The sequence below is a fragment of the Neolamprologus brichardi genome, chromosome 1 (assembly GCF_056152115.1).
Source record: "Neolamprologus brichardi isolate AB-2024 chromosome 1, ASM5615211v1, whole genome shotgun sequence".
In the NCBI taxonomy this organism is placed as follows: domain Eukaryota; kingdom Metazoa; phylum Chordata; class Actinopteri; order Cichliformes; family Cichlidae; genus Neolamprologus; species Neolamprologus brichardi.
The window spans coordinates 38,454,300-38,476,247 of record NC_142104.1 but is presented as its reverse complement, the minus strand read 5'-3'; the positions used below and the strand labels follow the sequence as shown (position 1 = coordinate 38,476,247).

At 39.3% G+C, this 21,948-nt stretch overlaps 1 protein-coding gene and 1 long non-coding RNA gene across 6 annotated transcripts in view; one reads left to right on the top strand and one right to left on the bottom strand.

The window, feature by feature from the left end:
• Window positions 1-203: 203 nt before the first annotated feature.
• Window positions 204-2,051, bottom strand: LOC148106474 (uncharacterized). Its single transcript, XR_015719417.1, has 3 exons — window positions 1,178-2,051; window positions 834-1,014; window positions 204-461 (listed from the first exon to the last, which is right to left on the bottom strand). It is a non-coding gene; the product is annotated as an uncharacterized LOC148106474 (long non-coding RNA).
• A 3,343-nt stretch (window positions 2,052-5,394) lies between these two features.
• The window catches only part of fat3a (FAT atypical cadherin 3a), a 163,957-nt gene continuing 147,403 nt past the window's right edge, over window positions 5,395-21,948 (top strand). For all 5 annotated transcript variants that reach the window (XM_087841751.1, XM_087841745.1, XM_087841750.1 and 2 more), the window contains exon 1: window positions 5,395-5,498. The gene's annotated coding sequence lies outside the window, so the exon portion shown is untranslated. The remainder of the gene's footprint in view (window positions 5,499-21,948) is intronic.

Here is a 21,948-nt window from a genome sequence, read left to right as displayed (position 1 = left end):
ATGACTGGAAATCTACCTTTCTTTATAGGTATTTTAACCAATACTAAACTGCTGCATGTTTCCATCAATACTTAAACCACCGAAAGACATAATTGTACTTATTCCTCAAATTGGACACCCTTTATAAAAAAAACAACAAATGTCTCACAATGTATCATGTCAATATTAATATCCTAAAATAAGAAAGCATTGCATGTGATGTAACAGAGAAAAAAAATAAACAAAAAAAGGTCAATAGGCATGTTTCGTTTGCTAAATACTTTATTAAAAGACAGTTTCCTATTTACATTTATATGTTTCACAGAAGTTTGTAATTTTTTACTCTGGGATGGGGATGCATGATGTGCGTCCTGCACCACCCATACCCATACGATCTGGGGCGTATCGGAGCCATTTCTGCACTGCTTGTGCAAAGACAAACTCGAACATAGAGTTTGCCCCTAACTGCTGCGTCAGGCCATCTAGGAAAAAAATACACACACACAAACAAAAAAAGTGAATTAGAGCACATGAATAAGCTCTTGTTAACTGTCTTCAGCGGGGAGAAAGTATGTAAACTCCTAGGCTGATAAACATGAAAGTCACCAGGCGTAAATCTGCAAACTGCCGCATTTGATTCCCAAAGAGCTATGAGCGGAAAAAGTGATAAGTCTTAGCATGGTGTGCCATGTATCCTTTAAAACAAAATAAACATGGGGTCCTCGGGCTGTACAACTACAACCCGAGGACTAAACAAGCCAAAGACCAAAGACTCCATCTCCAGATTAACCGGACATGAAAGTCTTGTTATTAAGAAAGACAAAGTAATATAGCAAAAAAACTGTAAAACTTACCACCATATATGCATTTGCAGAGCGCTGTATCTTTAAATGCCATTTTTTGCTTTGTCTGGTCCTTGGTTTTTTTCCCTGCCCAGTTGAGTACCGAGGCCAGCTCGTTTGTAATGGCATAAGCCATTACACGGCGGACTCGCACCTCCAGTGTGGTCCCTCCAATCAAGGCAAAGCGTCTCACCTATAGACACATTTTAAGAGATGGAATTAGCGTGTCTCATGTCTTAAATGTGTATGCAAGTGCTTGTGTGTTTAATCAACAGGCCGTTGTTATGTATTTAAATCACATCTGACAGCTATTACACTTTATAGTTACAAAGTGTACATAACCTTTATATACTTACCATTGCCTTATTTGCCTCTTATGATTAAAGAGTTGCCTCTGCATTGTTTAGCTCCTCAATGTTGTGCAAGGGCAAATCCAGAGGCAGTACCCCAGCATCTACCGATTCATTGCAGCAGGGATGGCGGATGGCTCTGACCTCCTCACGGAGTTCGTTAACAGCTGTCGTCAGGTCTGACAGCATAGCTAATATCTTTTGTGAGGTCGCATCTGTTTAAAAAAAACAATTCCAGAAAGATTAATGGCTTAAGCAGTGAGAGGCGAAAAACTAATAAATAAATAAATAATAAAACGCAGTTTACGTGTGGACAAAAGGTGCAAACGCAAGGTAGGTGAGCGTGCATCGTAAAGTTAGGTGAGCGTGCAACGTAAAGTTAGGTGAGCGTGCAACGTAAAGTTAGGTGAGCGTGCAACGTAAAGTTAGGTGAGCGTGCAACGTAAAGCTTGAATTGAGTGCGAATCGAAGCGGGTGCTCTCCAATCATTAAAAGTAACAAAGTCATTGAACACATTTATACAGTTACCTTTACGTTTATCAATCATATATCACAGATTTACAATTTTTTGTAGTACTATGCTAAAAAGCAACTACAGAGCGAAAGTCTGGGTCAAGCGCCGAGGCGACGGCAAGAACAAAGGAACCCTCGAAGCGTTAAAGCTAGCTTTGTAAGGGAATATAACGGAAAAGTATGAAACGAAAATGTTTTCTTTGTTGACTTTGTTCGCAGTGCAATTTATTTGTTGCCGGATTGTAAGATGAAAGTAGACACAATTTCGGGCTCCCACATTTTGTCCGAAACTTCACATTAACAAGTTTGTTTGTTTTTTACTGTGATTCAAATGCAACTGTGGAAATAACGAATAGAACAAAAGTCATTCATTCTTACCTTATATTAATCGTGGTGCAGGCCAGTGCAGTGCATGAACTGATGCCTTCTCCGGTCAATTCCGCTGAGAGTAAATCTAATGTCCCGCTCTACTGTACAAGACAATGGTTACCTGAAGGGATGTACCACTGTGAGAGGGGGGGCTATGGAATAGTCCAAGTGGTAGCAGCTTTAATTTCCCGCCCAACCATAAATCAATGGTTTTTCAACGTGATTGTTGTCACCTTGTCAACTATAAATAGATCAACAATCAACGATGACAGAACAACAGTGAATCAATGTTATTTCAATGTCAGTGTCAGGTTTCATCAGTATTTCAATGTTGTTTCAACATTGGTTTTGTGTTGACATTTCAAGCCTGACGATTCTGATGGTTCAGATGGAAAATCAACATCTATTCAATGTCTCCTTGCTATCTGGGTAATGACCTGCAGAATCTCCTTATCATATTACGTGTCCATAATTGTCACCTAAAGTCAAACTTTATGCTTTCTCCATCCTGAAAGTGATGACATACTTTAGTTTCATTTTCTGAAGGCAGGTTTCTGAAAGAGAAAAGGCAGATTTGGAATATAACATGCAGCATTCTATAGATGGATACATAAAAAAAATGGAAAATTACATGTATGTGCTAACTTTCTAAACACTTTGTTACATTTATGATAAATGGATTTGAAAGTAGATAAAACACATTTATGTTGGCCTTGGCTCATTAGAGTCTTTGTCTTTAAATTAACTTGTATGTTTCAGGTACTGCACTCTCAAAGACTGAATGAACCAGCATTACAGCCATGGGTCATTGTGAGCATCACAGGGAAGGTTGAAGCCGCCCACTGCACCTGTATGGCCGGCGTCGTGGAGACCTGCAGCCATGTCGCTGTTCTTCTTTTTAAAGTAGAAGCAACAGTGCGGATCTGTGGCACAAGGGCTGTTACAGATGAACCTGCATACTGGCTTTTGCTTGGTAATATGACAAAGATACAGCCAGAGGTTGGCCATAAGATAGACTTCTCCTCTTCAGCTGCCCCAAAACGGCTCTGGATCAAAACATAAACTGAATCCGTATTGAAAGGTAAAAGGAGCCGTCCTCAAAAAAAGAAAAATCCCACCTGCTACTGTGGAGGAGTTGTCACTGCTATTGGATACTTTGCTGGAGCACAGTAAAGCTGTGGGTTGTGGGAATGACCCATAATGTTTTATATAGGGGTCTAGATTTATGCCTAATTTTTGCCTCTTTTTTTATTATAGAACATCCCATCAGTTACAATGTAGAATCCATGTCATTTATAGTTTATAAAAGACAAAATGTTTACACAAAATCATGACAGCATTTACACGATATCACCCACTACTAACACTACTTAATTTACTATCAATTACTTCAATTTATCTTCTGAAAAATTTACTATCAATTACTTCAATTTATCTTCTGAAAAATTACCGCTATCTATACAGCACAAGACTTAAGAATATTTAACAGGAGCAAGTTTCATTTTTCCCTGGTTTTACTACCACACTGTTCACCAAAACGGCAGCAAACCTTCACCGTCTTATCCAGAAGGGTCACCTCTTCACCATCACATGGAAGAAGTAATCTGATTGGCATGGTGGTTTGTTTGAAGCAGGTCCCTTGTGTAGCGCTGGAACCCAGTCACGATGTTTCATCCATTTCATTGGCTGGTTTGCTGCAATAACGCCAAATAATTAGCAAGTCTATAAATAGAACGTAGTTCTGCAAAATCACTCATTAGGATGTTTTTTTTTTCTAATTTGCTATGACCTCAGAGTGCATCGAAAAGAAAACTAATAGGCTATCTGGTCTTTAAGTGATGGCGTGACAAATCCTGCTTCCAGGCCTAAAGTAGTCTGCGTTTAATATGGGTTTTGTGTTGTTAACATGTTTAATGTTTTGTATTGTCTTCTATTTAATCTCAAAAAACTCCTAAAAACAGTAAGTGATCACTGTTGGCCTCCCTCTGCTTCTATCACCACTGATCATTTGAAAGCTCAGTTTTTAAAACCTTATGATGTAGCTACAGCCCAGCCCATGCAGCAGTATATGAATGACTAATCCTATTCATCCTTGTGGATGGATTATCTCAGTTGTTCTCCTGGCTGAAGTTTGGTCCGTTTACAGCATCCTGCCATGAGATTACATTTGTTCCTGACCACCGAGAACACTCACGTTAACTTTTTTCGAGTGGAAAAAGTTAGTGTTTATATTATGCTAACATAGCTGTGTCGCTAGCGGTCACGTAGCACATCGTTATACACCAGCTAGCCAAACTTCAGTAACCCTACAAACGTCACTGCTGTTTAGTTTTCTGTCTTCATTTATGTTGGAAGTGATAGCAGAGCTGTACGTTTGAATTTGTTTCCAAAATCCCTCAGTTAGGACATGCTATATTGTAATTAGATGGAATCTAGCGAGCTAACTTCCTGCTAATTTCGTTTTCATGGATGCCTGGATGATAAACTCAATTGTTACACATGGTAGAGCAGAACGCTGATCATTTTATTACAGATGAAAGACTTTAGATAGTTTTTCGAACACTCAGTGATGCCACAGTGATCATGTGATTTATGGACCTGCAGCGGAGTTTGAGCCAAGACACGGCTAGTGATGTCAGACTTAAAAGACCGGATAAAGAGTGATATGAACATATCTATAACTTACCGGAATGAAAATGTCTGGAGCACACCAACAGATATTTGGAGATGGAAGAGAACTGGATATCAGCTCGTCTCGTTTTGGTAACATCCATACATAGCTGCCTCATGTTGCTTCCAGGTGGGGAAAGAATAGAAAGATAAACCATTTTCAACCTTATTCCCTTGCCGGTCGTGTGATCTAACTTTACAACCGACCGCACAGCAAGTACGAACCATAGCTGGTGTTATCCGTGTATTTTTCGCTAGCGCTTTGTTCGGCCCAGAAACATGGCGCCTCAACCAAAAATCCTGACCACGCCCCCTGTCGTGACATCACTCTCCAAAAGCCCTATTAGGCTAATCGTTGTGTCACTTCAATCCCTACAATCCCTTTCTGTCAAGGATTTTTAATTTGTTGCGGTTTTTTAATTTGTTGCGGATTTTTAATTTGTTGCGGTTTTTAAATTTGTTGTGGTTTTTTAATTTGTTGCCGTTTTTCAATTTGTTGCCGTTTTTTAATTTGTTGGGCTTTGCACTTTCCAGCCACCGTAGACTTGACTAAATGGAGCAAAGAATTGGTTAAATCTGTGCATCTCCGGCAGGTTGCGCTCTGCCCGTGCATCTCTGCACACGCCCCGGCCTCGTCGTGAGCGCGCGGCTCGCGGAGCAGCATCAGCAGAGCGGGGGCGCGGATCAGATCGAAGCGGACATTCTGCAGTCATTGTTGGAGGATCGTGCGGAGTTGGACGGACTTTCGTACCGAGGTCTTCTGCAGCGTGGCCGGGTGAGTTCCGCGGGAAACCGCATGTAGCTTAGGGGCTGGTGGGGGGCAAAGGTGCGAAATGAATGCGGGGGACGGCTCTGGAGAGCCGGCAGTGCATTTTCTTTTCTCCTTACTGAAAACAGGGATGGTGGAGGTGAGATGAGCTCTAGCTGCTGCTTTCGCCGTGTTACAGCGCAGTAGGTACGCGCTACCTCACGGTATGGAGGGAAAACGGTGGTCGGCGGGCTCCGACCATTAGTGGTCCAGTCTCCGCTGCAGCCGCCATGACTGAACCGCTGTGTAGCTGTCTTTGCTCCACTGGGACTAGCCCAGCTGTGTGGTACTGGTCATGCAACTTTAGTACACACACACAAAGCAGGCCTCCGTCGCACCTTTATGTGAATGATTTCTGTAATGCTGTCGCCTACAGCAGCGCTCATATCGCCGGAGCTGCAGTGCTCTGGGAGTGGAACGAAGATGATAAAAAAATAATCGTCGTGTTTCATGATACTGGACGCGCTCGGGAGAAATCCTCGGATGCTTCTTGTGATGTACGTCTGCGATGCAGACGTGCTCTAGTTTCGAGGTTAACATGTGTGTTGCTGCAGACATACAGATGGAAGCAACAACTGGGACTGGTTTTAAGTGTCCCGTGGGCATTGAGGGGAGGGGGGGGGGGCATCGAAATGTAGTGTGTGTGAAGAGAAGCTATGTCATCAAGGTTACTAGCGGCCAGTAAGGCCGATCTTCAGGGTGGAGCTGCATTAATGAAAAAGTCTGTAGCTTGTGCGCTTTTCACCATGAGCACTGGCAGGGGCGGATCTAAAGAAATTTTCTTAGGGCGGCATGGACATCAAATGGGGTGGCAAAATCAAAACCTTCCCACCCCCCCCCCCCCCCCACCCCCACACACACACACACACACATATGTAGATATTACATATGGTTAAAATGAAGTATACATATTTAGTAAGTGTACAGGTTTCATATAAATATAATCTAAACTTAATTTGTTTTTGTAGCCCGCATAATTAAACGTTTCAGTTACATGTGAATTTTGATTTTATGCACTGTATAGTAAGGTTGGGTGATATGTAAAAATTTTCCAACTGACAATCGTCAGTCCAATAACCAACGATAGGGGATATGTTTGTGCAGACTTTTTGATGGGCGAAGCAATATAATCATGCATGGACTGATTTGCGCAATTTCAATGTATAAGTTGTGTTTGGAGGGAATATTTTGCCTTCTTTTCTTGTTTGTTTCAGTATTAATATAGCTACTTTTGGGATTATTTATTTATTTATTTGAGATGCACCAAAGACTTAACAATAGACTTAACAATACGGCAGAGAATCTGTTTGTTTGTTTTTTTAATGTTTGCTGGAAGAGACATTTTGATTTTTAAGTAACTGTTTGTTTAATTTTGTATTTGTTGTTTGGTTGAGTGTGTAAGACAAACACCGGAGCTGCCTGTAAACACGGTTATAGTGGAAAAAAGAAGCCAATTTCTTATTGTTTCCCTCCCCACCACTGTGGGTTTAAAAAAAAAAGAAGAAAGAAATAAAATGTATGTTTTTTTCTGAACTAACTTTCTTTCTTTCTGTTATGAGTTTCAGTAAATGAGTCGCTGCATTTTTGTGCACTCTGAGGAGGGTGCATTTGTTCACAGCTGGAAGAGGGTGCCGTTGAAACAGCGGTATTATTTTTTCTGTTGACTGCTTCTGTAAGCTTCAACCAACATTATTAGCAAACGTACTCCTGGGGAAATGATAAATAAATAAATTGCTCTTGTAAAAATGATGGGTATAGGCTCACCCTGTTGTCAATAGTCAATATATTCGTCCAATCTCCCAACTTTACTGTATAATAAATATGTAGCCTAATAAGTATAAAATCCAGAAAGCTACACAATTGAGGTGGTTCATTCACAAACACAAGTCTAAGTTTTTTGTTGGAAAAAAATAAAATTGTTACATGCTTACACTTAAACAAACCCATATGGAAAAGATATATATAAATCTTATAAAGTTTGTATCTGTCTTGTGTGAAACTTGTATGAAAAGCATACAAGAGTGAAAACAGATATAAGATCCCTTGAAAAAATATATAATGAACCTTTTATGTTTTGGATACTTACTAAAACAATATATGAAAGTAATGAGAAAGTGGCCACTTTCATGAGTAAATCATGTAAGCCTTATATGATTTACTTATGAAAGTGGGCTCTTTCATGAGTAAATCATATAAGTTTTTACTATTTCTTTTCCATATGGGAAATGTCAGAAATTCTGCACTGTCATGACAAAGAAATTTAAACCTAATTTTTCACGCTTTGTTGAATTAAACCAGAGATTCCCAAAGTGTGGGGCCCGCCCCCTGGGGCAAAAAAAGCAAAAAAAAACACGCTTGGAGACTGATGGCATAGTGGACAGGTTTTTGACGGGGCTCCCACACAAATGCAAAGCAGGAGATGAAGCATCGCCAAATATGTTTCCAAACCAACTTCCTTCCAAGCCAAAGACTAGAAAATATGGTGAAGTATATCTTCCCTTTGGCTTCACCTGCACAAGTCCCAAGGTAGATCTCCCCTGCAGAATTGGTTTCCCCTGCATCGGGAGCATGAGCTGGGCTCTCCAAATCACGGACAGACAGTATCCCACATTCTTGATTTTTAGTTCACAAACACTTCTTGTAATGACTAACTTACTCCTGACATTTTGGAGATGTTAGCTCTTTATACAGTAAAGTTACAGTGGGATACAGGGAGCATTATTCTTGTAAAACAAAGGGGGACCTAGCAGAAAAAGTTAACCCACTTAGTTCCAGATTATAATTGGCCATATTTGACTGCTTTTGATTTTACATTTATATTTCACCTTTAAATGTTTTTTTGCCTTGTGTGGTATCATTGTTTTCAGCACAATCTTATGTCTGCATGTACAGTTATTTTTTCATTTAATTTCATTGTTTATTTTTGTTTTTTTTGTACAACCATTAAAAAAAACTACTAAAACTAAAACGAGAGAACAATCAGCTGTCACAATAAGATGCCCCACAAATTATTTTTGCCAGTAAAAAAAAAAAAAAAAGTTTGTCCACCACAAGGCAGGGGAGAACACCACAGGGATAAACCCTGCAGGCCTGACAACAGGTGTACGATTCCTCTGATTTTCCACCTGGAGACATTGTTCAGTGGAGATGGTGTCTTCCTTTGTGACGTTCATTAGTACCCTTACTGACACAAAGCAAAACAACAATCACACAACACACTAACTATGCACTCCACCCTAAACGTTACACATCTCTTTCTCTCTCTCGCCCGCTGGATCTTGCTGCCGCCACTCCCAAATCATTCCAAAACAATAAAATCCCACATGATGCCACTTTTTTTTTATTTGTCGACATGATACATTTTTCCACCAATAGCAAAGAGGTGCCTTTTTTTTTTCTCTACTGTTTTTCACACATGACGATAGTATTCAGAAAAAGCATCGCATATATATATTAGGGAGAGAGAAAGACTGCTATGTCAGCTTAAATCGGTCATGTGCGTGTCTGCACACATCTGCTACTGTGTGTGTGTATGCCAGAAAGATGGAGAGAGTATGAAGGTGCTTCCTCCTCCTCTCACCTTTCATCAGGTAGACAAGACCAGCTAGGCATCCACTGTTAATTGGCTCTGCCCTGCCAGAGTCCGTGCAGCTCCTTTTCCACTCCTCATTCCCCAACAGTTCCTCCCTTCATCATCACCTCTTATCCATACTTAACAATTCCTTCTTTGCACCCTTGTCCTTTACCTGTTATGCAAGGCCTAATTGGAATACAGTGGCTGCTTTAGACTGCAGTGTGGCAGGTTTAATTATAGCTTTTTGTACATACTAAAATATATCATCTTGTATGAAATATTTCTGATATTTTGTTTGTAGATTTGTTTAAACCTGGTTATTAAGTTTGTGGGAGTGATGCAACTATAAGCCTTTTTGTCTAAACTTTGTCCCATGTGAGTAAATTACTCAGAGTAAACACTAACAGAAAACTGCAATTCAATATTCATATTTAGGACACAAAATACTTCGATTTATGTTGTGGAATGTAACATGATGAGTTCTTCTTTTGAAACACTTTTTTTTTGTTTGTTTTGTTTTGTTTTTCTATGTGTGCTACAACTTGCCTTGAGGCAACAGTTGCTAAGATTTGGCCCCATTTATAAATTGAATTAAATTGGAAAAAAAAACCCTACTATATGTATGTTTGAACAACCACGTCTTATACTTACAGAGAATGGTAGGAATAATTTCCCGAAGCACTTTTTATGGTTGAGTCAGTCTGAGGAAGGAGCTCTGCTGCCTCAGAACTGTCTTGTGTAGGAGGTGTCATGAGTTGTCCATGATACAGAGGAAATACAAGTGAACTGAGCTGGAGATGTTTTGTTGTGCCTCTGAGTGGTAATTATCGTGTGTGATGTGGGATTTAAAAATTTAGAGATTTGCCTTTAAAAGATGGCAGAAATGTTTAGATTGCCTTCGTTTTCCAGGTACTTTTGATGATAATGTGGCATGTGCATATTTCATTACCTAAACCTAAACTTGTTAGATTGGTGCTGATTTAGAGCTGCATCATTTTTGCAATCAAGTGAAACAGGTTTGTAGTCATATTTATTAACAATTCAGCCTCATGACTAACATTTTCCTTTCACAATAAAGCCTAGCAGCTCTGAGCAATTTCTGACAGTGTAACATTGCTGGATGAGGCTGGGCTTCCGATGTTAGTCGGGATTTTTTTTTTAGCAGTATACTGATAGATGTTCCAGCCTTGATGTTGTTTCTGTGTTCTTGTGGCTGCATATCAGGACTCGGGCTGCATTGCTGCAGATAATATGTGAGAGCACTTTGCAGAGCACTGTAGGACTGGCTGCAGTGGCTGATCCTCCCCACTGAGCACACTGACCTCCACATGGAAGAAAGAGAGGAGGGGGAGGAGAAGATGCAGCTATTCTCTCTATTCTGTTTGTTCTCCTTCTCTCCGAGTGCCTTGCTCCACAGGCTGGCTGCTTGGAAATGGCATTGCTGCAACCCCTCCTCCTTCTTCACTCTCCCCCTGCTTTTCCTGCATCTCTGGGGTCCCAAGAGCTTTGTGAGCGTCTGTTTGAGCCAAATGCCAGCACTCTGCATGCCCTCTCCCCCCTTCCTTCATCTTCCTGCGTGTGTATGAGAGGGAGAGAGTTGGGGGATTTCTTTGGATGCCTTCTTTATCCATGATGGGGGTTGCCTGTTGCTGTGTTCTAGTGCTTCATCCCCAGCGTTTGTGCAATTGGCGTGTGAGTAAGAGAATGGGCATGTTATTGTTCTCAGTTTCACCATAAGCTCTTTTCACACATGTACTGCAGCTCTACTGCATCCCAGTCCTTTGTCTATGACACTGTGCTTAGCACCACAAATTAGTTAAAAAAAAAAAAAACCTGAATTTTTTTCCCCATGATCTGATGGGATGCTTACATTTAAACATACACTCCAAATAAACTGAAACATCAAGGAAATCGAGCTAAAAAGTTGGTAATCTATGTACCATCAATGTATCTTAACTCAACAACCAGCTGACATATCCTTTGAAACCTGACAGCTAAATTGCCTAGATATTTTGCCAATATTCATGTTTAAGTTGTGAGGCTTTCAGTGTGAACATATCAGAAATTGTACATCTAAATGTGTGCGTTTAGTCTAGTATTTGCTTTTTTTAATGCCACGCATATCTAGATGCACCTTGACTGGCTTCAGGTCCTGCCTGTAGCAGTTGCCACACACATCGCAAGCTGGATGCAAAGCCTCCTCATTCATGGCAATTGTGAAACTTACTTCTCAGGACATTAGCTGTATTACCATTATTTATCCACCTTTCTGCTTAATAACCACTTGCTGAAGTTCTGTTGCTAGAAATCAGATGAATATGGGCAATTAAATGCGTGTCCGTTTTTTTGAATTTATCATTTCAGTAGAAAGTAAATGCCAGTTCAATTCACTGATGCTAACTAAGCTAGCAACTCTATGGCAGATGTACGTTATTAAGATATGAAATGCATTCTTCTTGCTTCCTTCACTTTTGTACCATTGATTCATTAATGTTGAATTCTCTTGCTGCTGCTCTATTCCCATGTCATACTGCATGACTGATAGAATTTGAAATCTGCTTCATGAGCATGTCTCTTAACAGGTGCCATTTTTGGGTCCTTATACACACGCAATACGGTAATATTATGTTGAAGCACGGTACGTATTAATCTGCAAGGCTCCTGACTATGGTAGTTGTAATGCTCCAACAGTCCGTCAAGCGGTGTGGTTTCATTGCTTACTGAAGTCGTACTAAAACATTTTGACAGATTTTTGAGTGCTGTGTAACACATAAATCTGGTCACGTTCAGTAAGCACAAATAGAATTCATACATAAGGCACACTTTTGAGGAAATGAAAGGATTTTAAGTGCACCTTATAGTCCGAAAAATACGGTACTGAAAAAGTTCTTGTGCTTAAAGTGCTTCGCTGAACTGAAATTTAAACTTAAAATATCTCAAGATATATAAAATAAAAAGAAAGTCAAAATTAAAAGTGCCTCAAAGGCTTTGAACTAAACATCTCAATATCTGATTGGTTTAGACCACAATATGGGCATAATGGCTCCCAGGGCTCACAAAATTTCAAAATCCCTGGTTCAAAATCCCTTCCTTCGGGCAGGAACTCCAAGATCTAGGACATTTGCTTTTTGAAGTTTGCAAAGACTGCTAAATATTGCCAATGGTAGTTCACTCTTTGTAACATAGTACGCTGTTCTAAACAGATTTTTCAGGACTTCTTGTTGTGCTTGGTTTATTTTTAGTATGTTATTTGCAATTGGTGTTTGTTCTGGGAAAGATACTGCAGACTGAGCAATAATGCATTTTTGCATTTCTCATGGGTTCTGAGGGGGGGTCTTTCTTAAAATTACTGGTCCCAATAACAAAGGTGCTTGTCAACTCAGAAATCGAGGGAAACTCAACACACCCGGCAGAACATTAAATGTTATTATGTTATTTAGCTTATTATATTCCAACCACAGAAATTCTTTTGACCATGAAACCAAAAAAGCTGCGCTTTCTTTTTGCCTCATACTCTGATTTGCCATAACTTTTCCGTTTTCTGGTAGGCTTTTCTTTGGCTGTCCCTTCTTCACCCTGACCTGTCTTATTTGGCTCTGCAGAACTAAAATTCCTGCGTAAATCCATCTGCATTTACACACGTACTTACATAACGGTCAGCGATTCTCTGCGCAATTAACCTCTATGACATGTTTAAGCTTGCTGCAGGAGATTTCACTTGTCATGTTTGAATAGTAAGCTAACGATTGATAAGACAATGCCAGAGGAATTAGTGCGCAATTAATCTGTCACTCACCAATCAGTGCTGCTGATCTCTAGACACAGTTCGTGTGATCGCAAAGTGAAAGCAAAAAACAAGTCCAAATTCAAACGCGATTTCAAATGTCACATATTGACAGTGGTTCATCGATGCCAATGACATAATTACCCAGCTACATTTGCGAAAGAATGCAAAAGCATTGACATATATTTTTCCTTCCTACGATAGCTCGACGGGCAGGACTGAGATGGATTTTTGTAGCCCGACTGGAAAAATCGCTAGCCCGACATCCCGGGCGATTTTGTGAGCCCTGGTGGCTGTTGTTAACCACACAGAGACTTTAAGAGTTGCAGAGTCTTTTTTGTTTGTTTGTTTTTTTCACTCGAATGGCTGGTCGCAGCGGTGCTGCCTAGGATCTTTTTTGGCGGAACATTGGCAGAATGTGCAGGTGTCGCCATGCACTATTGGATTATTGTGGGAAAGACTTCCTTCGTCATTTCCCTTTTCTGCCGACTGTGCAGAGACACTTGCATGACACAGAAATCAATCGAACAGCAGCACGGAGTCGGTGCTGCGGCGCTTCAGCAGCACAGTTAGGTCATGATAGGGCATAATGTTGTCTGCTGTTGGCCACACATAGACTTTCAGAGTTGCATAGACTTTTTTTCTTTCACTCGAACGGCTGGTCGCATGGTGCGACCTAGGATTTTTTTTAGTCGCACCATTGAGAAATTAGGTCGCATTTGGGACCAAATTGGGGAGTTAGTCAGTAGGGGAACAATTGTAATGGTTGTAATGGCTTAATGTGGGGAAAAGTATCATAACTCACAATAATTTCTATTTAGAGCCCCAGGAGATTTTCGTAGTGTACAGGTTGTGATCAGTTGATCTGCTGCTGTTTGTGGATTTCTGAATTTAACAAGATGTAAGGGGGTGTTTAATGAGTTCTCCTGCCTGATTTTCATCCTCAACACTGACAGTACACTGTTTGTCTTTATATTAGACAGTACACAGCAAATCCAGCATGTCCAAATTAACACTGTCAGATTTGATTTCAACATTATTAAAGTGTCTATATGGGTCCACACCAGAGAGTGTTAATTTAACTCTTTTTGGAGAGTTGGTACGTTAACTCTGATTTAGTGTTAAACACCAAATCTGTCTGGAGTTGAAAAATTAACACTTACTAATGCTAACTAGGTGTTAAGAGTTTATATATTAACTCTCAAAGAGTATTTTAGTTTAACTACGTAAGAGTTATCTTCTAATTACTTCTAAAAAGCGGGAATTTTACTGTTCTGAACTTTTAGAAATTCATTTTGGAAATAAACATTTACTAAAAAGACGCAATGGTTTTTGAAAAACATTTATTCTGAACTGTGCACCACAATTTCAAAACATTTTCTGAAAGATGTAACAGTGTACATGTTCTCACTTTCATTAGAATTTTGTTTATCAAAAGGTCTGACATAGGTGAGCTGGTAAATGCAAATAACAGCATTCTCATCACTTATTTCTTCAATACAATATGCATGTCCTTCATTCATCACTTTGTGGAATTTCAACGCACTTCTGCTCTCCCCCATATTTCATCTTCACAAGCATATCCTATGTGGAGATTGAATAAAAATTAGTTGATACTAATTAATGGCACAAATATTTCGGTGATCAATTGCAGCACAGTAAAAAAAAAAAAAAGGAATCCTTTTTGAGCCATTACTTGTGTAAAGTATTTTCCCAAAAGACAAGGACACAGGCAACAGGTAATACTGAACTAAATGTAAAACCTCAACCTTTTTCATTTTTACCTAAACCGTGTGCACAAAACTCTGGAGGGATCTAAATGCTAACGTACAACCCAGTCAGGACATCTGCTACTGCTGTTTGCTCGTTTTTTTTTTTTTTTTGTGCAATTTTCCATGCTTTTTTAAAAAAAAAAATTTTTTATAGCGCATTGTGTTCTGCGTCTTGATTGGCTGTAGACCACAGTACAGAGTGCGTTCAGCTTGTCAAATTTACATAAATATTCAATCGCTTGCTAGCAATGTGACTCTGAAGTTCTTAGTTTTTAATAGTGATGTGCGGATCAATGCTGAAATATCAATTCCTCTGATACCTCTGATCAATACTTTAGTAATTTAGGCTAAATTTGTAGTTTATCATTAACAGGAACACAGTGGAAAGAACTTATTTCATTCGGATTGTCTACATTGGAAGGAACTACTTTCTCTTCCGCCTTTCATAGTCATGTGCGAAATACAGCTGTATAAATGTGTCGCAGCCCCTTGGTGTGCACACTCACAACAATGGCTAAGCGTAATTGGAGTTATGTGTGGACGTATTTTACATCCACAAACAGCTGAGACGTGGTTTGCATACATGTGGCAAGAAAGTGAGGTGTTGTGGCAACACCACAAATTTGTCAAACACCCCAGAGTAAATCGTATCACAGAATATGACGAGCGTATGTTGAGGCGAACTGAAGAGGAGGAGTGGACAGGGACAGGTGCTGCTAGGGCGAGACAGACGTCTCTCACGGAGTCCTTTAGTGCTGCAGGCAGGCAAGGTGTTCAAATAGCGCACAATTCAGCTTTTTTGTTTCTATATGATGAATTCTGCAGTATTAAGTGATAAGAACAAGTAATCATTATGACGCTATAATTTGAGATACAATAAATAAAATACGTTTTTGTACAAAGTATCGGCATCGGATCAGTATCGTAGATACCACCCTGAATTTTACTTGGTATCGGATCGGATAGGAAATCAGTGGTATCGCACATCACTAGTTTTTAAGTTGTATCCCCAACAAACACAACAATGTCGACAAAACGTTTTGCACCGTCAAAGGCAACCGTGGATACCTTTGGTTTCATTCTATAATACTGGACTTATTTTTCTACGAAGGCTTGAACCTGAAAGTGTTTAAACAAGAGAGAAAAGTGTGAAAATCTTCTGGCCTGTCTGAGAAAAGTGTATAAAGTGTGTAGTGAGGGTTTTTTTGTAATAATTGTAAAACATAAAGTTGGCTGTTTCACCTATTGCGGGTTATTTTTAGAACGTAACTACCATGACAAACGAGGGACCACTCTATACAGTTGGTATGAAGGTGGAATTCATTCAATGGATCTAAGCACTATCAGTTAAAAATCATATGAATCTCTGTTACAATTGATGTAACCTCTGACCTTGAAACCACAGCCACTGCACTAGTCACACACAATCTAACCTGTTTATCCTGCATTAACCTGCAGAGTATTTTTATGCAGCCTTTAAATAGAGATCCAGGATCTAAGTGATCTAAGCAAACTGAGTTAGTTTACCTCAGTTTATTTTGCAGCATGTTTCACAATATGAAAAGACATAATGTCACAAGTACAGACCTAATATCTAATTTAGAAACATGAGGAGTTACATCTAAGCTTTAAATGTCCAGTTTATCAAATACCACTGAGCAGTCCTTAACTTTAAATCTAACCGGTCGTCTTGCTCACCGTCTTTCTTATCTTTCTCTATCTCTGAGTGAAGTTAGCTCTCTTTCTTTTCTTTCCCTGTAAAATACAGCAGCTGGGCCAACACACTGTGTGACAAACTGCACACAAAATTTGGCACACATCATCTCTTTTTATGCAGCATTCTCTGGTGATTAACACATGAACAGGATTACCATTTATGCCTTACTGTTTAGGCTAAAATTGGTGTAATGTTTGGAAGCTCGCAGTGAAAAAACAATAACTTAATCCAAATGCATTAAAGTAAAAGTAACAAGCTCATTGTGAAAATGTAGGAGCAGAAAGTACAGGTCACGGTGGTTAGCACTGTTGCCGCACAGTTGTTGTTTATATGTTGTTGTTTCTGTGGCAGTGGCTGTATAAAGCTGCTGTTTTTTAAAAATCCAACACAAACTTTTTAGATCCAGTTTTTACAAAAACTTAAATCAGAGTGAAAATTGTCTGTGGAAATTTAAAAAATATTGTTTTAATTCACCAGTGTGAGATACATGAATTTGCAAAAGTCTCTTTTTCTAATTGTAGCACTGTACTGAACATTCAGACTGCAGCTTTAGTGGGCACTGTCCGTTGATTCCACTTGTCTGCACTGGTCACATCTAATTAAAGCTAGTTCACTGAGTATCCTTACAATAGGCTGTTGTCAGGTTTGGTTGGTCTCTGCAGACATATATTGTTCCTGAGGGTAGAGCCTCTATTTTTTGTAACACCACTTTTCACTGTTTCAGTGTTACATTTTATCTCCACTAGACTGCATAGGAGTAATTTCAGGACTCTATTCTCCAGTTAAAATTGAAATAATATTATTTCTAACTATTAAATTCACAATTTTTTCCACCCAGGACCTTCAGTATTTAAATGGTGTTACAGTGGCATCAAATTATTGCATTACATATATTTTACCCTTCTGAGGATGGTTCTTTTGCTGTGCAAATAGTTAAATATTTGAAAAGAAATACCGTATTTCCCGGACTACAAAGCGCACCTGAATATTAGCCGCACAAGCTAAAATCAGGGGAAAATCCTGTTTTGTACATACATTAGCCGCACCTGACTAAAAGCCGCAGGTGTTTCAATGTTGACTTATCATATGTAAGAGAATATGCACAAAGGGAATTGTCAGGAAAGAGATGGCTGTTTGGAGACACACCCCTTTTATTAATATTTTGAAAAACAAGTTATGGGTACATATTAGCATAACTTTTTAGGTATATGCACAAGTAGCGGTAATTACAAGTACCAAACATGTACCGTGCTTCATAAATGAGTAACAAATGTAGTACATAACAATAACCTACAGCACACCAGAAAAATAGATTCGGACTACCTTTTAGGCTCAGGTGCAGTGACACGGCTTTAACAAGAAGAAAAGTCAGTCATTCACCACCATCTTCCTGCGCACTAAAACCACCAAAGTCCTCTTCTCCAGTGTCGGATACGAACAGGCTCAGGATGGCTACGTCATCCACTCTCAGCTTCTTTCCTTCGTTGTCACTTTCAAAACCAAACAAATCCTCGTTGTCAGTGTCAGAGTCGAACACCCTCAGAAGGGGTCCAGCCCTTCGAAATCCGTTGGTGATCATGGATGTTTTCACACTTTCCACGCTGTCAGATTCCACCGGTGGAGTTGAGCATAACTTGCTTTTCGCAAGTTTATCGCCGCTCACCATCCATGCCTTCCGCTGAACGCGTAGCGCTACTTTGAAGTTTGTTTTTCGCGCTACTTGTACGGCACTATGTTGCCTGGTGGATGGACATGTGACCAACATACCACTCTTGAACCCCGATACTGTGTATCTGATCACATGCCCTTCCGCTAGGCAACGCAGTGCCGTACAACAGCGGAACAAACAAAACAAATCGTCTTACGATATGAGAAAAATCATGGACAATCCATAGAAAAGCCGCACCTGACTAAAAGCCGCAGGGTTCAAAGCTTGTGCAAAAAGTAGCGGCTTATAGCCCGACAATTACAGTAATTAAATAAATACATAAAAAAATATGTAAAACCTTGGACACTGCTAAAGAACTTGACTCACCATTGACTGTTGGAGAAATCATTGTTGCCATGAGAATAAATCTCGCAGTTTGGGCAGATTCCCTGTTGAAATCTTTAAAAGAAATTCAGGATAAACTGTCCCCATTACTGCTTGTGGTATATAAGGAATCATTGCATCATGGCACTCTACCCTACTCTAATGCAAGCCTCAGTAAATCTCATGTTAAAAAAAAAAGATAGGAGCTGCAAAGATTTGAATCCTTACAGACCTCTTCTTAATAAATGTGGATGCTAAGATCCTTGCTAAGCTTTCCCACATTGTCTGCAAAATATTATACCAACTATTGTTTCATAGGAGCAAGCTGGATTTGTTAAGGGAAAGCAACGATTTTAAAAAAATCTATTTTCATTCACTTATTAGGTCATTACATACAAATACCCTTGTACTGGGCCACACTCAGAAGGTGTGGAGCATTATTAGGATATTAATCCTTTAAAAAAAATTCTTTTTAAAATAAAAAAACAGTTAAAATGGCACAACAAACACAATATGAAAACATTTTCACATGCACATCAACTGTTTCTGAGAAACTCTTAAACTAAACAGCATAATTTTAATATAATGGGTTAGGGTTATGTTAGCACTGCTCACAGTGATTTAAAAAAAAAAATTTGAACAGCAAGTAGCTTTTCTTTGGGACTGAATAAGTGGGCAGTTGACCTAATTCAATTTCCTAATGTTGATGATTGGGCCCTTGATTAATATTTATTGAAGTGGCTTATAGACAGGGATTAAAATAGGCTGGAACCATCTGGAACAGCATTCCAGCACTTTCCGTTAATGAACAATTAAACCAGAACAGAAGTGCGCATAAAGAGAGTATCAAAAAGGAAAGTCTTAAATGTAGAGAGGGTGTCTCCCAAATCTAAACTGGGAGCTGGTTCCACAGAAGAGGCCCTGAAAGCTGAAGGTTTTGCCTCCCATACTACTGCTACTTTTAAACACTCTATTCGAGTGCTTGTATGTGAGGAGCAGGATTTTATATTCAATTCCGAGTTTAAAAGGGAAGCCAGTATAGGAGAAATATGCTTTCTCTTTCCAGTCTCCGTGAGTGCTCTTGCTCTTATCAATCAACTGAAGGCTTTTCAGAGATTTTAGGACATCCTGATAATAACGAATTGCAATAGTCCAACCTGGTAGGAATAAATGTTAGGCAATGATAAGAAAATGAAATATTGCGATAGAATATGGGCAAAACTTGCATGACAGTGCCTTTGTTTTCATACACACATGGCGGAAAAAGCATGGCGGTGACGGAGAATGAGAAGGGCGAAAGCGGATTGTTGAACAGATGAAACAGAATTGGTGCAAAAACTGTGCAACTTCAGTGGTGTGGAACTGATTTGGCTTTCGTCCGTCAGATACACACCAAAGCACATTTTTTGGTCGTTATTACCGAAACGATTTTATGTGGTACATGGCACTTTCAAAAAATGTTTTAGTACAATTTTGCTAAGCTACGAAGCCGCACTGCTTGATGGATTGGCTTTACGGCTACAGTAGTCGGGAGCCTCGCGGAGTAATATGTACTACTTCAACATAATATTACCGCATTGTGTGTATAACCTCTTTTTAAGTTTTGTGGATATTATACATGGTTATGCTCAGGATATGTTGGCCATTTCCACTGGAAATGCCTTTTGGTTAAACTGTCAGCAAGGAATTTGCATTTGCACTGTTAATTTTTTTTATATACATTTAATGCACATAAAAAAAAACAGTTCCTTGTTTAAGTGAAAATACATTGATGGGTTTTTTTACACTAATAAAGTTGTGGAGTTGTAAAGTATTTCACTTCGCGTCAATTACTTTGTCAGTTATATCGTTATTGCAAATTTTCAAGTATATATCGTGATAAATATTTTTGGCCATATTACCCTGCCCTAGTTGCAATGATCAATTTTCAGATTAAAATAGAGTTTAGCTTGAATAACCTGATATCGATTAATTAAACCCTGAATTGATTTTTAAATATAAATGTATTTTGCCAGAAATGCCAGAATCTCAGGTTAAAGCGTTCATTTCAACAACCACCAATAACCACCAAACAACTAAAACAGCAAATGAGAAGAGGTAAACAGATTCCACAAAAAGGCGTAAACACAAAGCACAGACCCGACATCAGAATCTGTGAGATGTTGGCTTTTAGCCGTGTCTGTAGGGGCTGGTGAGTAAGAACGATTCTGATGCAGCATTGCAGGTTTGATCACTCTCCGACCAAAATTCACTGAACCAGCAGCACAATAAGATCAGACCTACACTTCACGTTTGATAAATATCATCATTAATTCCCTCTTACCTTTGCTGTTTTGCTTCCACCATGATAAAATCACACTTCCTGCACAGCTCTCTCTCTCTCTTAGTGATATTCAAGAACAGTTTCCAATCTCAAATCTCTTGTTTTCTGCATTATTCACTTGCTTATTGCGCACCAATCTACCATTGTGTACAGCGCTGTCGGTCGTTGTTTTTTGTGTTTGTTGTTGTTTGTCTTTTTTTCAAAAATTACCTGGGAAAAGAAAGATTCATTTCTGCTGTTCAATACTAAACCATGATACCAATTTGCAAAACGCTTAGCAGAAATCAGTGACGATACCCAGCACTACTTCATAATTAACTATAGTGTGTGAAGAGGGCTCTTCATTTACATGAACAAATTGGAGTTTGTTAGATGGATATGATTCAAACACCTGCAGTTCAATACCCTTAATACCTATGGCATGCTCCAATTGCCTCAATAAAATACTATGATCAAAAGTATCGAATGCTGCACTGAGAAACAAGGACAAGCACAGAGATGAGTCCACTGTCTACTTTCAGAGACCATGAGATCATTTGTAATCTTATCTAAAGCTGTTTCTGTACTGTGATGAGCTCGAAAACCTGATGGAAACTCCACAACATGACACAGTCACCCAATCGCACCCATTCACACAAGCACTTAGGGTTCTTAGTGCTTCCTAGGTACCATTCATACACATTCATACTCCGATGGATGCATTGGATGCACTGTGCAAAACAACAGTGGTGCATAGAGTAGCTACAAAGTTTGCTTTTTTTTCATATCTGAGTTTGTTGATCAGGTGCTTTGATGAAGGACTACCTTTCCCAGTAAAGTTTGTAATGGTGATTACAGGAACAGCGCTGCTGTTTTGGATGCTAGAAACACTTTTTCTTTCACTCAACTTAAGCTGACCATCTCTGTAAGGTTCTGTCTATTTGCTCTTCACAGTGTTTGAACAGACTCCGCCTGTATGTTAAATTGTGCCAGCGTCATCATTGCTGCTGTTATCAGTGATGTTTAAAACTGTGGGCTTTGTGCTTAATGTTATCAATCTTTTTGTTCACACTCTGCTCCTAAATTCGTTTGTATTGCAGGTGATTCTTTAGTCTTATTCTGGTTTAAAAATTCACATTTACATTGTTTAACACATTTGCGTAATATAGAGTGGCGCATTAAATGAAACATCAAAGCAAAGAATGGTTGACAAGAATTTTTTGTAACTGAATTACT